This window comes from Mesoplodon densirostris, chromosome 8 (assembly GCF_025265405.1).
Source record: "Mesoplodon densirostris isolate mMesDen1 chromosome 8, mMesDen1 primary haplotype, whole genome shotgun sequence".
Classification (NCBI taxonomy): Eukaryota; Metazoa; Chordata; class Mammalia; order Artiodactyla; family Ziphiidae; genus Mesoplodon; species Mesoplodon densirostris.
In genome coordinates this window covers 70,465,678-70,485,375 of record NC_082668.1, presented here as the reverse complement: position 1 = coordinate 70,485,375, position 19,698 = coordinate 70,465,678, and positions in this window count along the sequence as shown.

Below are 19,698 nucleotides of genomic sequence, written 5' to 3'. Positions count from 1 at the left end.
CCTGCTCCTGCCAACCCAATATGCGCACTGTCACCTACACAAATCTTTCTTATTCTTTCTTCCACCTTTGGTCATGTTGCTCTTTGCTTCACAAATGTCATCTGCAGCTTTCACCTAAACTGCAACCATCTTACACACCAAGCTCAAAGTTGCATCTCCCTTTTCTTTAGGACATTCCCACCCCCAGCCAGGTCCTTCTGGCCTGCCCTGCACGCTCAGCAAGCATGCTCCATGGCCAAAGAAAGCTCTCAGGAGACTTTCAGAACTGGCAGTGGGAAGCCACAGTGTGTGCTGGAAAAGTACGTTCCGGTAGGATGTGATAGGAGCACCTTCAAGCATCTGCCACACCCATTCTCATGCCTTTGTGTTGCATGTATTTCTACTTGTAATTCCTTTCTTCCAATTTTTATCTTCTAAAAAGCTTACTCAGATACCTTCCCTCTCCACAAGAACTTTCCTAATTGCTCCAGCATAAGGTGGTCTTTTCAGGTTGGACGTTCTGTGGTTCTTTTTTTTTGCATCATATGTTATAGTCTGCCTTGGACTATGTTTATTTTCATGTTGGTTTCAATGATTGACTCTTGAGATTTGTGGTCCCCATATCTCTTTTTTTCTTTTCTGCAGGGCCTAACACAGTGTTTTGCCCATAGTAAGTGCTCACTAAATACTGACTGGATTAAATTGTGTTCCATATTGAAAATGATTAAGCACAAAATGTATTTGTCTTCTCCACTGTGCAAGTGTTATAGTCAGCCTCTTGGGCAATGTTTGCTGGAACATCTCTTCTTTTTCTTTAATGAATTTTGATCTTATATCACATTTAAATGCCTTGGAGTTCCAAAAGACAAATATATCCTCATGTAATTTAAATGACAATCAGCAGGCTATTTTTTCCTTATTAACATACAGAATGCTGGTGGTCACAGCAGGTAACTGATGAGGCTAATCTGTCAATGTCCTGATAATTCTCTGCCTGATTGCTCCCAGTGCGGGAGGCTGCATAATCACAGAAACACCAAGCGATTTGATCAGGCAGAATAGATCATCGATTGTCCTCAAGTGAGCTGGGTGTTGGCATTGGATGAGGTAAACACGATATCTCAAGGGAACCCCTCAGGAAGAAATCAATATTGAGACTTCAAAATACTGTAGACAGGAGCTACAGGAAGCTTCTATGAGATGCAATCCTAGGAGTGCTTGGTGTGGTGGAAAGAGAATTGATGCGATTAGTCATCATACTCTGTTAATTGGGACTCCAGCCAAAGGCATTCAAAAAGGTTTGAGGATCCTAACAGATGACTCAGCCATTTGATTGCTGTGGCTTCCACGCTTCTCAACAGTTTTCTAAACAGTCTGAACTATTTATTAACCAACTGTTAACAAAAATATTCTCCAAACAAAAGGGAAATCATTGTCTCCATTATAGTATAGGGAGATAAACAGGTGGCAAGGCCTTAGAAGGGATTAAAGGACACAATATATTTGACAATGACTTTTTAAAAAAAATACATCTTCATTGGAGTATAATTGCTTCACAATGCTGTGTTAGTTTCTGTTGTACACCAAAGTGAATCAGCCATATGCATACACATGTCTGCAAATCCCCTCCTTCTTGAGCCTCCCTCCCATCCTCCCTATCCCACCCCTCTAGGTGGACACAAAGCACCGAGCTGATCTCCCTGTGCTATGCAGCTGCTTCCCACTAGCTATCTATTTTACATTCGGTAGTGTATATATGTCCACACCACTCTCACTTCGCCCCAGCTTCCCCCTCCCCGCCCCCATGTCCTCAAGTCCATTCTCTATGTGTACATCTTTACTCCTGCCGTGCCACTAGGTGCATCAGTACCTTTTTTTTTTTTTTTAAGATTCCATACATATGTGTTAGTATACAGTATTTGTTTTTCTCTTTCTGACTTACTTCACTCTGTATGACAGACTCAAGGTCCATCCACCTCACTGCTAATAAACTTTTAAAAATAAATTACAAACTTTTATTAAATAAAAATGCTGCGCACATGTTGAAGTTTATCCTTTAGTTTGATAGCACTTTTATATAAGTAACATTTACACAGTTGGGTAATCTATGTTGTGGGTTGAATATTCCCAAAATTTGGAATATATGCCTTTCTTGCTCCAAGGCATTGCCTTCCCTGTTTGGTTCTTTGGAGTCAATTTTACTTTTAATTTAAAACCTTTCAGTAGCCAGGTTTCTCCTCTCCCTTATACATTATGCTCACTGATTTATGACACCTAGAGAAGCAGAGGAGTAGAAGGAATGCAAAGGGGCACAGCGAAGTTCACACCTAATTGGTATTGTTGTATTGATCTGGCATCAGAGCTTTCTGAACTTGGTAAGTGTTGAAAACTAATTTGTTCTCTATGAAGTTCCTTTATGAGTTCTGTGTAGACCCCAATCTCTGAGGATCTCCAACCTGCTATTCCTTTGCTAAAGACTAACACATTTCTACCCTTCTGTTTCAAACTTTAAGAATCCAGCAATACCATCAGCTTCTCTCAACCGAAGTCCATTTGTTCTTCCTGGTGGTCCTCTGAGTTAAGACTTCTTTTGCAATAAGCCCAGGGAAAACTCACACATTTCTCCCAGCTAAGTCTGTAAGTGCGGTTATTTTCCAAAGGGTAGGACAATGAAGCCAGCCTCTCACTTTACCTATTTCTCACAGAAAGCAGAGCCCAGTCCACAGTCTCTCTGCCAAAATGCATTAAGCTCTTCCAATGATTCTTTTTGACCAAGGGCTTGCAATTGCCCATCACTTACCCACTAACCTGTGGCTTGACCAGACTTTGGTCAGACTTCTCTCTTGCCTATATGCCCCTAAACTCTGGCTTGCCCCAAAGTCTGAGCAAGCACTAAAGCAAAACACTCCCCTTAACAGCATCATTCTGAGAATCAGCTAATCACATAGAGAAACATTTCCTGTTAAACTTCCCTGATCATGCTATCTGCTTATCCTCACCACTTGCCCTGCTCCCCACAGAGTTCCTGCTAGTCCTGTTTACTATCCCCTATAAAAGAAAATCCTTTTTCTATTGAATTTTGAGAACCTCGCACATCCTGAGGTCAGAACATTCTCCCTATTGCAAAAATTTCCAAATAAGGTCTCTCCCTACTTAAGTCGTAATTCGCTTTTATTTGACACCTTTAAATCTCTCTTGAATGGAGAGAAAGAAGGAAGTACTCATGTACTCCCACTCCTTACCTCTTTTTAGAGGAATGGGAAAGGATCCGAAGTTCATCAACAGCTCTAACTACTTCTCTGAAAAATCCTCCAGTTATGCCGTGGATGTGGATGAAAGGTTAAGTTTTTCTGACACCCCTTTGTTAGCTCTGACTATAGTCCAGCACTTCCTTTGTAGTGTGATATCACATGTCTCTTGGTTTCATTTAAAAATGAATGTTTGGATGTTACAATTATAAATGCATTTGCTGGGAAAGAAAAACTTTTCCTTTACCTTCTTAGGTAGTGATTGGGGCCCCTCAAATTAACAGGAGAAAAGGTACACAACTTTCATTAATATTTACATGCATGGAGCTCACAGAAAAGAAATGAAAATCAAAGAAGCAGTTAGACTCACAGCTTAGACCCTTATTTGGGCTTCAGGGGTCAATACATTGTGAGGAAGTAACTAGGAAATATATGGGGGAACTAATGGAAGAGAAGCTCTATACTAGTAAGGTCTGTTTCTGCAAACTTCTCTTGGTGTTATTTCCCCATCTTCCGGGATGAGTCTGCTCTTCTCTCGCTGGTACTTGGGTGGGGGAGGGAGGGAAGGGGAGTTCCTTCCTCAAAGGGAAATATATGCCTTCATTTTAGGTAAATAAAAGGAAAGCAGAGAACTCTTCCTGATCTGTTGATTCTCAATTGCCTTTGGCTCAAAAGAATTCTTATGCCAAAGTGGCAAATTTGGGGGTGGCATATTCTGATTCCTTTCACATTCAACCTATAATTTCTTCAGAGGCTACTCTGAAAGATATTTAATATGCAGGGTGCATCACTGCTTTTCAAGGAAGGACATGAAATGTATTTTTGGCTTAGTACATTGAAACCAAGTTATGATTTTACAACTATGAGCTTTCTAGTTATGGGGCAGTACATGGGGCAAACATTGGAATTAAATAACTATTTGAGAAAAAAAACTGCGATTTTTTTTTCAGTTAAATCTTTGAAAACTACTAAGCATATGAATGCAAATTTCCCCATCATGTTGGATAGTGCATAATACTATAATAAGGAAACATTTTAGCCAAGTAATGAATACCCATTTTGTAACATCCTTTTCAAGAATAAAATGTCCCACCTAGCTAGGCAAAGGGTGGGTCATATAGGGCCCTGAACCCCAAGATGAGGAGTCTGCATTTTATTCCAAGTGGGATGGAAGGTTTTGGATGATTTCCAACAGGGGAGCCTCATAATTTGATTTACACTTTTAAAAGCTCTCTCTTGGCTGTTAGGTGGAGAAAGAATGCTAGAAGGACAAGAGCAGCACTTAGGTATCCAGTCTAGATAAAAGATGAGGCTATTTGGATACAGTGCAGCTACCAAGCAACTCAGAATCAATCTCTCAGGGACCAAGGCTGAAGACACTGTCAAGTCATACAAAGTGCATTTCCCACCTAAAATCAGCTAGAGTGTGCGTCCTTAAATAGGGTGCATGTTTCCTGGTTTTCTGTCACTTTCTTTGCCTTCACAAGGCACATCTTCACCCATCTTCTCCACATATTACTCCCCATTCCTGCCCTAGTTGGGGTCACCTTGGTCTTTCCTCTCTCTTCAACAATATTAATCTTGGCAACTCAGAAGACATAAATTTTGGGTACCAACTATAAAAAACTTTGGGTATAAAATGCCAATCGGCCTTTTAACCTCAGAGAAATTAGGCTAAAAATACTATCACTTAGTGGTCCCTGCACTATTTGATACCAACTCTTCCTAGGTTAAAATTCTAGGTCCACTACTTATTAACTATGATCTTGGACAAGTTGCTGAAATTCTCTGTGCCTCAATTTCCTTATATGTAAAACAGGAATACTAATAGTACTTATCTCACATGATTGTTACAAAGATCTCATGAGTTGACATTTACAAAGTGCTTAGAACTATACCCAACACATAATACATGCCACTTTGATGTTTGCTATTATCATCATTACCTACCTCTTAGAGCTGCATGAGAAATAGATAAATAATGCCTGAAAAGCACTCAGCACAGGGGCTCACACATATATGATGAGTATCCAGTTAATGCTCAGCTATTATTACTTTGCTCAAATATGACACAAATCTCAGCAATGATCCATTGTTTATTTTTTTGCCTCCCTTGCTGTTTCTAATTTCTTTTTCAGCCCCTATGAGGTCATCTATGTCTGTGCCTGTGTCTGCAATGAGTATATTTAACCTCGGGGCCAAGACAGAAGATATCGGAGGAGAGGCAGAAGCCATTGGCTCATTTCCCAGTTTTTCTGCTTTATTAAAAAGAAAAAGTACTTCTGCTAAGAACTAGGTACCATATTTTTGAGACTCCAGCTGAGGTAGATTAGTTAATAGTTCATTAATTTTGGCACTTTTACATGAAATGAAGGCAGTTTTGGAAAGTGTACCTTTGTCTGGGTTAATTAGTAAGTGAGAACATTGGGAACTTAGTACATTTTTTGCTTCAGTAATTCTTGTAATTATTTTTTTAGCTTCATGTTCTATATGAAATTTATTATAAAGATACTTTTTAATACCCATCCTGTGATATGGGGATATTAGTGGTGTTCAAGATATATCTGGGGGTAGGGGGAGTATAGGGGCTGTGTTTCTGGAAGAAGATAAAGAAACCAAAGAGACAGGGGTTGGGGAAAAGGGATGAGACTGTCTAAATAAGAAAGGACGCAGGAAAGAGAGAAGAGCAGCAAAAGGAAGCACCATTAACAGCCCGTTCCATTTTGACATCTGACTACGTGTATCCCAACCTCATTTTTATCATTTAATATTTATATTGTTACTGACATCCTTGACTTCTGTAACTTCTGCATGCCTCTTAAGGAATCTCTCCAGTTATTTGAGTTTTTCACAGATATTTAAAGGTATCTGGCAGCAAGTCTAGGTTACAGGACAGCAAACAAATGCTTAATCATGCAATGAGGAGTAGAGGCTGGTGCTGCTCGAATCAGTTCAGAGTGCAATTTTTTTCCCTTCCTCTTTGTTTCCACCAATTTGTTAGATCAAAATTGGCATCTGATGCCCAGATTAACATGTATACTACCTCCTTTCTTCGGCTCTATAAAAATTACAGAACCCCTTCTCCTGCTCACGTCCCCATATTGTCTGATGCTCCAGGTTAAATTGTAGTGTGATGTGTAATCTACCTGGATAAGGGTAAGAGTCATTCTTCTGAGTTGTCTAGTGGTGGCTGTGCAAAATCATGGGAAGGTCAAGAGGAAGGCTGGAAAGTACCTGAAGAAGATAAAGTTTTATGAAACTATATAAGGTCAAAAGTAGTTTCCTTACTCCAGGACTATCTGGCTAGTTGGGGAATTAAGGTTTATAGAGTCACAAGATCTGTATTAGATAATTTACATAATTATTTTATCCATTCTTTCCTACAGCATTTTAAAGTAAGTATCAATAGCCCTGTTTTACAGATAGGAAAACTGAGGTTCAGAGAAGTGAAATAACCAGCCTAAGGGGATGCTGCATGTTGGTGTATTTATAAAATTAAATATTCACGACAGGTTTGAGTCTAAGCTGTCTAAGATTATCCCTTGTACCCATCTCTCCATATGAGTGTGATCAGCAAAGTGATTCCTAGTCCCAAGTACAGGCTGCAGAGAGCTAGAACATATGTTATTTAGGTAGCATTACTCAGGCCGGTGGAATGTATCACAAAGAAAATGACATCACAGATGTTCCTGTGTGTCACACACTCTGGCTATTTAAATGTTTGTAATGGAATCCTACTCCAACAGGATTTTAGATGCATATGGCAAAACAAATCTAATCTTGGCTGGGCCCCAGAACTCCCTGACAGCTGAGGATGGAGGAGTTCTCCCCTAGGACCCTGGTGATGGACACTCTGCCCTGTCTTAGGATCCTTGAGGATCCTGAAGCAGAGGTTGCTCTTGATCCCAAGAGTCTCCACATCCTAAGTCCGACCACCCCAGATGGGAAAAATCGCTCTCACCAATCAATCAATCAATCAACCAATCAATCAATCTCTCTCTCTCATACACATACACACAAATGCACAAACACACACACATATCTTTCCTTCAAATCTCTCTTAAGATTTCTTTCCTTCCTAAGAAAAGAGACTCCAAGAGACTCTCAAGAGACTCCAAGGAAGCTGGGACTGCTCCAGATCCACAGAACTATGTAGAGACATTTTCAGTTATCACAATGACTAATAGACACTTCTGGCCTTTACTCTCATTTACTTCCAGCATTCAAGATCAGAGATGTTCACGTCCCCCAGTGTGCAGGGCAGTCTGCACAACACAAAGTGTCCCTCCCAGAGCAACTGTCCCCCGGAAGAGCACTGCGCCAGTGTCTCCCTACCTTTCCTTCTTCCCACTTTTTTCTCAGCCCCCTCCCCTGCCGCCCCCACCCAACAGCTTATTCCAGCAAGTTTCCTGTGGAAGAAGAAGGGAAATGGATTAACCTATCACCCCGAGAAGACAACCCACTGTTCTGGGTTCTGACCTCTTTTGACCCAGGTTCTCTAGTTTCTTGGCTCACGGAGAACTTTGCTTTTTGCTCAGCTTGCTGAACCCTCTTTATTGGCAGCTACTCCCAAGGCCCCCACTTGAAAATTTCAGCCCATGGGGTTGATTTTTGCTGCCAAAAACAGCAGTAGTTGAAGTCTGCTAACATATTGCTGGGTCGTCCATAAGGGTTCTGCCTTTCTTCCAATATGGAATACATTTGTTCTGCCAAAGTCATGCCTACCCCCAGCATGGGAGTTGACAGGATTCCATTTCCTTCTAGCAGGGGGAGAACTGACCCCTATAAATTACATTCTTCTATAATGGCCTGGCCCAGAGAAATCTGGCATTACCCCACATCTTTCTCTTTCTAGATGAAGGGAAAGGGAGAGGGAAGGAGAGCAATCAGGAACAACTTCTCAGACTCTGACCTGAGTCCCTGGGTGGATGTGATGCTCCTTATTAAGATGTGGAAAACTGCCTGGGAAAAAATCTGGAGAGAGGAATATCAGGGTTTCAGCTTTGGCCTTGTTAAGTTTGAGAGCCTGTTAGACATCTAAATGGAGATGCTAAGATGGCAGTTTGGTCATGAGTTAAGATTCCAGAGAGTGGCCAGGGTTGGAGAGATACATAGTTCTAAGTCCGGGGACTGGTGAAGATAACCTAAAGAAAGTACAAATACAGGAAGAAAAAAAAAATAGACATCTCAGGACTAGATAGCTGCAAGGTTTAGAACCATTGAGTATGAAATCATTACCAGGTTCTGAGTCTGGCAAATATTTCTAACAGGCAGACTGTCTAGTTATGATGCTGAAATTAACAACTTGAGTGTCAGTTTTAGATATACCATTGCTTTTCCACAGCTGTGAAACGAAGAGTGAGATGTATATGATGGTGAGATTATGGATGATTTTTAGTTTCTTCCTTGTCCTTTTCTATATTGTTCAAATTCTCTACGATGACCATTCAACAATTCTACAATGAGGAAAATACAATAAATATTTTAAATATTAACAGCCTATGAATGGTGCACAGTGCACTGCAGCTAGTGACCATAAACTCATGCACACTCTACCACATTATGATGTGAACACCAGTGTGAGGGTGGGCATTTTTCCTGTAATGTTCACTGAATTATGTCTATAAACATTTACATTTTCTAAAGATCTAGAATAATGACGCCTTGGTAAAAGTGGTATGACCAAGATGTCAGCATGATACTTTGGACATAATAAAAGCATATTTATTGAATAGACAAAAGCTCACAGCTAAAAGTCACCCTACAAGAGCCTATTAGTTAGCTTGAGAAGTAGTTCACAAGCATGTTATTTATGTCTCTGTATATTTTTCAACTCTCCAAATGCAGAGAGATAGCAAAAATGTAATCAGGGAAATAATTCTTAGCCACAACTCATATTCCAAAGGAAAAAAATAACAACAACAAAATACCCAAGCAAAACCATCAAACCACATCCTGGTAAAAACCTTTCATGTGTTGCTGGGGTATCGTCTGGTCCCTAGCACTACCAGCTGTGACTCGCACACCCGGGAAACGCCAGGCTGTAGCAAGAAGAGCAAAAATAAAAGGCCCGTGACAAGGCTTTGAAGTTGAGTATGCTTAGCAGCATTTGTAACTAAGGTGGCGACTAGAGAATTAAAGAAGGGACAGACAGGGTCAGCATAAGATGCAGTCACCAGGTCATATTAATAAAGATAGGAGGAGTCTTTTCAAATCCAGATAGGAATGGCAATTTTCAGATCTGTCACAAGAACTTTCTATTTTTCATTCAGTCCATGTGAATTAAAAGCCGACTTGCAGCAGTGTACATGTGGGTGCTTGGGGAGATGGGAAAACAAAACTGAAGCACTTTATATCAAGTTAGGGAGAAATGTCTAAATACTCTGAAAATGATATCAGAAAACTTAATCCTAATACCAATTTATTACCAGATGTATCCTAGAGCCCATTCTACAGAACAACAGCTCCTAGGGATATAAATGTGTGATCAAATAAGTTAATCAAGATAAGCTTCTTACAGCAGAACTTTTAAAACATGCTGCAAGTCTCCCAGAGAGGGATAACAGAAGCGACATTTCCCTCAGTTCTTTATTTATGAAACCTTTTACCCAGAGCATCACAGAAGCGTTGTGTTCCAAAAAACACACTTGCTAAATCCTTCCTAGCAGACATTAGGGTCACAGAGGATTAATCAGGAAGAACTTTGCGGAAATTGGAGCAGAGTTTCTAAACAAAGAGGTAAATGATTTGATGGGGAAATGAGAGGAAGGCATGTTAGAATGAGGGACCATAAATGGCTCAAAAATTAAATTTGCTTCCAAGGGTGAGAACAAGCTATGTTCATGAAAGAGACATGGATTCCAAACTAGGTGTGGTTGAATGAGCTTTCTCTAAGAACTGCAGAAGTCCTAACAAATCAGGAAACTAGAAAAGTCAACCAGCACTTTGAATTATAATTATTGTGAGGTCAATGAGAAAATGGTGGGTGAATCCTGAAGAATCTACTAATCTTATAGCATATCACAGAAAAGAATTCCTAAGTTGGCTTTTTAAAATTATTGTTTTGAATAATTCAAGAGTTGCCACAAATTTATAATGACCTAAATATTTCAAAGCTAGTATATATTTAATTAGTTCTTATTAGTCTCTTTTATAAGTTTTATTTGTCCCTTGGAAGGCTGTATGCTTTATAAGACAAGTTCACAGTACTAGGTAATGCATTTGTTCTTTCTAGAATTCAGAATTATCAATTTTAAGGCAGAAATCCTGCCAATTATAATCCTATCCTCACAAGACATCATCAAAATGCTGAGTCATACTTGACTAAATAAGCTGCATATTAATTACTCATTTCAATGTCAGAGTATTCATTTTATATTGCTTTTTCCAAGGGAGGGAAAGATAAGGAGCTGCTCATGCTTCCAGGGCGTTTCATTAACATGTACAATGCAGCAAAAATAAGTTACTTTTGCCCTTTAAATGAATCATGTAGAATAAATTTGTGAAAATAATAGTGAAACTGAAGGCTTCATCATTCGGCGCCAAAACTACATTTTTAGTCTCCTCTCTTAAATGCTTTTGGTGGTTCAAATGTATACAAGTTATGTTACAGCTTCTCCAGTCTAGACCCCTACAGTCTATGCCTCTCATTCCTCACTTCATACCTCCTCTCACTAGTATGGTAGGTTTTAGTAAAGTCTGAGGCTACGAAGAGAACCTGACATGGTAGAAACTCATCCTGGACTTGGGCTCTGTTCACCTGCTGCGCTTCAGGTCTGCCCAAGCAAGTCTTATGTTAGACAGTAAATCATGCTCCACCTAGTTAAATAGTGCTGTGTACAGCATCCAGCTGGTCAGAAGCACTTAAACAGTAGCTGTTAGGCTAATGATGGTTATAATTATGAGAAGGATGAAGCTCAGAATGAGAATGAAGTTGATGCTGTTGCTTTCTGGTGACATGGAGGGACAGTATTCACCAAAGTTTCTCACCAGGACATCAAGAAATCCCTTGGAACCAGAACTCAAGCCACACTCCCTTCTAGGGTTCAGGCACATCTGGGTATAGCAAGATAATCTGATGGCCCAAAGGTTTTCTGGATGGAGGCTGAAAAGTCTACTTGTAGGAAGCTTACACTAAGGGAAAAGGTGAACATGAGCTGATCCTATTACAAAGGCTTAGGTAACAGAATGTAGTAGGGATACTGGGTACATTGTGGTAAACACATTTCCAACTTGTCCCTGACCTAGCCTCCTGGACATAAATATATAAGCCCAAGAAGGCGAGATGGATCTATAATTGCTAATTAAAATAATTATTTCTATTAAATTGTATAATACATCTGTTGTGGGGCTTCCCTGGTGGCACAGTGGTTGAGAGTCCGGCTGCCGATGCAGGGGACATGGGTTCGTGCCCTGGTGCGGGAAGATCCCACATGCCGCAGAGCAGCTGGGCCCATGAGCCATGGCCGCTGAGCCTGTGTGTCCAGAGCCTGTGCGTCCGGAGCCTGTGCTCCGCAACGCGAGAGGCCACAACAGTGAGAGGCCCACGTACCACAAAAAGAAAAGAAAGAAAAAAAAAGGACAACCTGGAAGAAATGGACAAATTCTTAGAAAAGCACAACCTTCTGAGACTGAACCAGGAAGAAATAGAAAGTATAAACAGACCAATCACAAGCACTGAAATTGAGACTGTGATTAAAAATCTTCCAACAAACAAAAGCCCAGGACCAGATGGCTTCACAGGAAAATTCTATCAAACATTTACAGAAGAGCTAACACCTATCCTTCTCAGACTTTTCCAAAATATAGCAGAGGGAGGAACACTCCCAAACTCATTCTACAAGGCGACCATCACCCTGATACCAAAACCAGACAAAGATGTCACAAAGAAAGAAAACTACGGGCCAATATCACTGATGAACACAGATGCAAAAATCCTCAACAAAATACTACCAAACAGAATCCAACAGCACATTAAAAGGATCATACACCATGATGAAGTGGGGTTTATCCCAGGAATGCAAGGATTCTTCAATATATGCAAATCAATCAATGTGATACACCACATTAACAAATTAAGGAATAAAAACCATATGATCATCTCAATAGATGCAGAAAAAGCTTTCGACAAAATTCAACACCCATATATGATAAAAACCCTCCAGAAAATAGGCATAGAGAGAACCTACCTCAACATAATAAAGGCCATATATGACAAACCCACAGCCAACATTGTACTCACCATTTCCTCTAAGATCAGGAACAAGACAAGGTTGTCCACTCTCACCACTATTATTCAACATAGTTTTGGAAATCCTAGCCACAGCAGTCAGAGAAGAAAAAGAAATAAAAGGAATACAAATCAGAAAAGAAATAAAGCTGTCACTTGCTTTGACATGCAGATGACACGATACTATACATAGAGAATCCTAACGATGCTACCAGAAAACTACAAGACCTAATCAATGAATCTGGTACAGCAGCAGGATACAAAATTAATGCACAGAAATCTCTTGCATTGCTATACACTAATGATGAAAAATCTGAAAGAGAAATTAAGGAAACACACCCATGTACCATTCTGCAACGAAAAGAATAAAATACCTAGGAATAAACCTACCTAAGGAGACAAAAGACCTGTATGCAGAAAACTATAAGACACTGATGAAAGAAATTAAAGATGATACAAACAGATGGAGAGACATGCCATGTCATGTTCTTGGATTGGAAGAATCAACATTGTGAAAATGACTACACTGCTCAAAGCAATCCACAGGTTCAATGCAATCCCTATCAAACTACCAATGGCATTTTTCGCAGAACTAGAACAAAAAATTTCACAATTTGTATGGAAACACAAAAGACCCCAAACAGCCAAAGCAATCTTGAGAAAGAAAAATGGAGCTGGAGAAATCAGGCTCCCAGACTTCAGGCTACACTACAAAGCTACAGGAATCAAGACAGTTTGGTACTAGCACAAAAACAGAAATATAGATCAATGGAACAGGATAGAAAGCCCAGAGATAAGCTCAGGCACATATGGTCACCTTATTTTTGATAAAGGAGGCAAGAATATACAATGGAGAAAAGACAGCCTCTTCAATAAGTGGTGCTGGGAAAACTGGACAGCTACATGTAAGAGAATGAAATTAGAATACCTCCTAACACCATACACAAAAATAAACTCAAAATGGATTAACGACCTAAATGTAAGGCCAGACACTGTAAAACTCTTAGAGGAAAATACAGGCAGAACACTCCATGACATAAATCACAGCAAGATCCTTTTTGACCCACTTCCTAGAGAAATGGAAATAAAAAGAAAAATAAACAAATGGGACCTAATGAAACTTAAAAGCTTTTGCACAGCAAAGGAAACCATAAACAAGATGAAAAGACAACCCTCAGAATGGGAGAAAATATTTGCAAATGAAGCAACTAACAAAGGGTTAATCTCCAAAATTTACAAGCAGCTCATGCAGCTCAATATCAAAAAAACAAGCAGCCTAATCCAGAAATGGGCAGAAGACCTAAATAAACATTCCTCCAAAGAAAATATACAGATTGCCAGCAAATGCATGAAAGAATGCTCAACATCACTAATCATTAGAGAAACGCAAATCAAAAACATAATGAGGTATCACCCTACACTGGTCAGAATGGCCACCATCCAAAAATCTATAAACAATAAATGTTGGAGAGGGTGTAGAGAAAAGGGAACCCTCTTGCACTGTTGGTGGGAATGTAAATTGATACAGCCACTATGAACAGTATGGAGTTTCCTTAAAAAACTAAAAATAGAACTACCATACAGTGCAGCAATCCCACTAGTGGGCATATACCCTGAGAAAACCATAATTCAAAAAAGAGTCATGTAACACAATGTTCATTGCAGCACTATTTACAATAGCCAGGACATGGATGCAACCTAAGTGTTCATCAACAGATGAAGAGATAAAGAAGATGTGGCACACATATACAATGGAATATTACTCAGCCATAAAAAGAAAAGAAATTGAGTTATTTGTAGTGAGGTGGATGGACCTAGTGTCTGTCATACAGAGTGAAGTAAGTCAGAAAGAGAAAAACAAATACCGTATGCTAACACATATATATGGAATCTAAAAAAAAAAAAAAGGTTCTGAAAAAGCTAGGGTCAGGACAGGAATAAATACACAGACGTAGAGAATGGACTTGAGGACACGGGGAGGGGGAAGGGTAAGCTGGGATGAAGTGAGAGAGTGGCATGGACATAAAAACATTACCAAATGTAATATAGATAGCTAGTGGGAAGCAGCCGCATAGCACAGGGAGATCAGCTCGGTGCTTTGTGACCACCTAGAGCGGTGGGATAGGGAGGGTGAGAGGGAGACTCAAGAGGGAGGAGATGTGGGAATATATGTATAGCTGATTCACTTTGTTCTGAAGCAGAAACTAACACACCATTGTAAAGCACTTATACTCCAATAAAGATGTTAAAAAATATATATATATACATATATATACTAAATTTCTTGTTTTCTTTCATTTTTCAAACATAAGAGCAAAGCATGGGAGGTGGAGTGATCATTTCGGGCCAGAAAGCAAGATGGGAGAAGAAAAGCAGAGAGGGAGAGAGGCAGCCTAGGGGTCAATGAGCACCTGCCTTGTATTAGGCTCTTGGCTGGATTTCTTTCATGGCCACTGTTTTAGTTGATTCTCAAACAAACAAACAAACAAACAAACCGGAGTCAAGTATTACTATCACCATTTTACAGCAAATAGTTGCAGAGGGATAAAAGTAACTTGTCCAAGATCACATAACTTCTAAGTGTTAGTGCAAAAATTTGAATCAAGGTCAATATGACATCCAAGTCCATGCCTGCACCCCCAAGTATGAGCAAGTCACCCTGCTAGGAAAGACATTAAAATTCCTATTCCTATTTCTTTTGCACTTATGCTTGTCAGTAGGACCACTTTAGTCCAGATCAAGTAGCGACATACCATACACCGTTCACAAAGTATCCGAGGGAAGAGGGGCTGTGGAAGATGACAGTGGGGATGACTGTGGCCTCCTCACTCATTCATTAGCTTTTACTGTATTATAATGTGCTATCCTTTATAGGGTCTGGATAAGTCACTTACATTGTGATGACACAATAGGTTCTGACTCAAAGTCAGGCAAAAAAAAAAATTATCAAGCCTATTTGAGGTATGGATTGATATCTAACATTATAAATACTGCCTTAGAGTGTGTTACATTTTTGCATATACTGTGCTTTTGAGGGTGTTTTTTCTAGTTATGCATATTATTAAAACCAGGTATGTCTACTTAGAAGCCAATTTGTGAATCACTGTTTCAAATTTTAAATAAATAATTTCAAAAATAACAGACTATTTATAATAGGTTGTAATATTTGTAATATTTAGTATAAAATATTTGTATTAATAAAGTTTAGTACTAATAATTTAGTACTTCATGTGGAACAAAATGATTTTGTCATCAATGAATATACAGTTTTTAAATATTGTGTGTTACATCATTATCTCACTTTAAACTCTTCTCTTTTGGAGTAAATGGACATGATATATTAATTCAGTGGCATGTATATGTAATTTATGAACAAATAAATTTATTTTTATTGAAGATCCATGTTCAAAAAGTCTAATAGGGTATGTGATCAAAAAATGTTTTTGCTGGGTGCTATGAATATTGTGTGGTATATAAAAAGTTTTTGAAAAATATTTTTAACGAATAAATAGAAGAATAAACACCAAACAGGCAGGAGGTAAACGTCATAGAGTAAGGGATGTTTGGGGAACAAAAAGAAAGGGAGATGCATTAATTTTAATAACAAGACTGAAGCCCTCAGAGGATGACCATACATCTCCTTTAGCCTTGGCTTGTGCTTGTTACTGTGACATCTCTTCCAGAGGGCACTCCTGTCACTCTCAAAGTGACAGTTTAGATGATAAATTTTGTGGTCACCTTAATTATACAGAAAACTTTAAATTTTCAACGTCTCCATCTCACCCTATTTCTCTCACTTGTTTGCCTTTCTACTCATGATTCAAAAAAAAAATGTCTTTTATATTCATGGCCAGCCCTGTCATCTGTATCCAACAGCCTCTAGGCTATGACAAGTTCATGTCATGATCTTCCTTCCTAGCTAAATACATCATAGGTGGGAATTCCCTGGTGGTCCAGTGGTTAGGACTTGGCGCTTTCACTGTCTTGGGCCTGGGTTCAATCTCTTGTTGGGGAACTAGGATCCCAGAAGCCACGCAGCACAGCAAAAAAAAAAAAAAAAAAAATTTAGGTGCCTTCTTCCCCTGCCTATAAACATAGTTAAGTCTTGTAAAAATCTAAAATACAAAATATATATATATATAGAGAGAGAGACCAACCTCTCTTTGAACATTTTTTCCTGTTTTATTTTGAAAATTCCCTAAAAGGACGTTCTTACTCGCTAAATCTATCTCCTTCTACACCCAACACATTACTGACATTACTTTCTTAAAGCTTCCCAATGACAATGCCAGTTCACATACCCTGTTCTCTACTTTTGCCTGCAGAAGGTTAATGAGAGCTTCATTAGAGGTTTAAGCAGGTATCCCAGCTCTTTGACCAAAGAATGTTCCTCCTATAGCTAGCTACTCAGCCAAGTGCAATGAATTGGTGACCTTCATACCGCCACAATCACATCCGCCTCCCACTCAAAGGTGTTTCCTTAGCCTCCTCCCTCTGTATATTTACCTGAATGTTTGGAATTATTGACCAGATTTGACAATCTTAAAGGCTTCTATTATTTTAGTATATTTCAGGACACTGCGGGGGTATAGTATAAATGCTATGGAATTTCACATCTGAAAGATCTGATTGTGCATTCTGGTTCTGTCCCACAATATTGCTTGGTGACCTCACCCAAGTCATTAGCTTTTCTGAATCTGATTTCATTGTCTATCAGATGGAATTGATGACACCTCACTCACAGGCTGATTATCACTAAGAGTTACTAAAGACTATGTTCATATGGACACTGGTTCATGTCTGTTTGTTTGTTTGCTTGTTTTTTGCAGTTAATGATTTCAACTGCCTTAAATGGCACAATTCATTGAGATGCCTGTGCTTTAATCCACATTAACTTAATAGAATCAAAAGCGCTGCAAGAGTCGCTGGTGATAAGGTATGTACTTTCCACATACTAGAGTCTAGAGTCTTTAGGGCAATGACACCATCTGTTTCTATGAGCACTCAAGAGAAATAAACGTACTGAGAAACTTTCTGGACAGTGCCCAAGATCTATCTGACTTTCCTATAGTTTATGCTGAATATTTTTTTTCTAATTCCATTTATATAATATATAAATAAAAGGAAGAAAGGTATGAAAGAACATAAGGGAAGAATGTAACAGAAGAATTCTGGCGCTACCACTAAGTGCCTGATGAAGGAGCTAGAGTCCAGCCTGAGAAGAGAGCCATCGAGCCTCCCTCAGAGCTGCAGGCAAGAGATGCTTAGTGGCTGGTGGGGGAGGGGTTGTGAAGAGCCTTCAGGGGACCCCTAAGAATCAGAGTCCACTTTCAACACCTGCCAAGCCCATGGAACACGGACACCCTGCACAGAAGTGCGCACTGGTAAACAGTGCTCCCTCTTCCTTCTCACCTCCCGCACCTCCCAAACTACACAGGAATACAGAGGGGGAAGAAGAGGAGAGTTTAGAAAACCAGCTGAACACTCCATGCTTCCTCAATCATAGACTTTCCACCTACAACCTGCACAATCCCAAACTGGAGAAAAAAGAGTCACCTCAACTTAAAATCAAGTTGGGAGTTTTGATAATTATATGGGATTGGATATTATACTTACTTATCTGAGTATGTTTTTTATGCCTGGTCACCAAGAGTGACCAGAAAAATCAAGGGACTGCCAAGTTTTCACCCAGGGGCAGGGCTGCCTCAAAAAAAATTAGAGTCAACAAGAGGCAAAAATAAAATTTATGTAACTAGTTGAGCAACCTCAGTTATTCCTCTCACTGGTACTAGGCTGTCCCCCAAGCTGCAGGTGCACACCTTAAGTGCAAAGCTGACACGACAAAGCCTTAGGCTTGAGAAGCCCACTGTAATGGTTCAACACTGTAAGCAAAGGCATGACAGAGGAATCGTGGTCTGCTATGTTGACTGGAACTTAACGTGTAACAGGAGGAAGAACTGAAAGTGAGGTTAGGACAGGGATTCCAGGAGAAGGGGCAAAGACAAAGGATGTTACCATTGGCTTTAAAGACTTCAACTACCAAGAGGCCCCACATTTACACTGTCTTGCAATAGCCCTCGGTGCATAATCCAAACCTCTGTCCTTCCACTGCCAAGCGCACTTTTGTGGATAAGCAGCACTGACACTGACAGTAGCTAGAGAGAGCAAAGAACTCTTTCTTTAGTTATGGTCTGAGGAGTTAAAATTTTTATCTCAACTTGGTTCTTTGAAGAGCAGGAGGACATGTTACTGAAGCTTCCATCCTCTGATAAAAGATCAGGCAACTATAGACATGAAGTTAGCCTCCATCTCAGAGGGACTGTATGCAGTGATTTATAGGCAGAATTCCTAGGGTGGGGGGAAGGCAAGAGCCTCAGTGCTGTAGACCAAGGAAACAATGCTTTATAATCTACTGAACAAATGATAAGTCAAATTACAGAAAACATAGAACTGCAGAGATAAAAGCACATTCCCTGGGGCCAGGAAATTGAAGAGCATTTATCCAGGAAGCTTAAAATGAGAGAATTTCCCTGAGCCCACTCTCTATATTTATCTTTCTTGTTCTCATTTTTGTGTCTTCATTTCTCATTTCCTGTTATCTTACTGACATTTTTTTAACAATCAATCTATATGGAGGTAAGTCAGCATTTTAAATAAATTAAATACATATATATTAGTTCAAATATTACAAAATTATATTTGTCTCTAAATAGTGCTAAAGATTCAACACTTTCTACCTGAAAACAAAACAAAACAAAAAAAACCTTAATCCATAAAGCCTTAATAAACCAAAATACAGAAAGCATGGTAACAATTTTAACATAGTAGCTAAGAATAAATCATTCTGATTTTAACTTTTGTTTCTGAGAAACTTTCACTTTCCACATTTCTTTATAAAATGGAAAGTACTATTTTCCTCCTCATTAAATTTACTGTACTTAATGAAATCAATAATGGTGACTTTCAGTTTTAAAATTCAATGAATATCAATCAACACCTGTTTCCTTAAACCCCCTCCTTACATTCACTTTGCAAGTTTTCATATTTGCAACACAGGCAATGAGTCATAGTTATGCAATGATTTCTAGTTTTCAAAAAATATGAATCTACTTGGGATATAAGATCCCTTAGCCTACCCTAAGCAGCCATTCTCAAACACCATTGTTTTGATCATTTTTCCTAAGTGTTGACTAAAAACAATTCTTTGATTTTTGAAATTCAATCTAATTTGATTATTCTCAT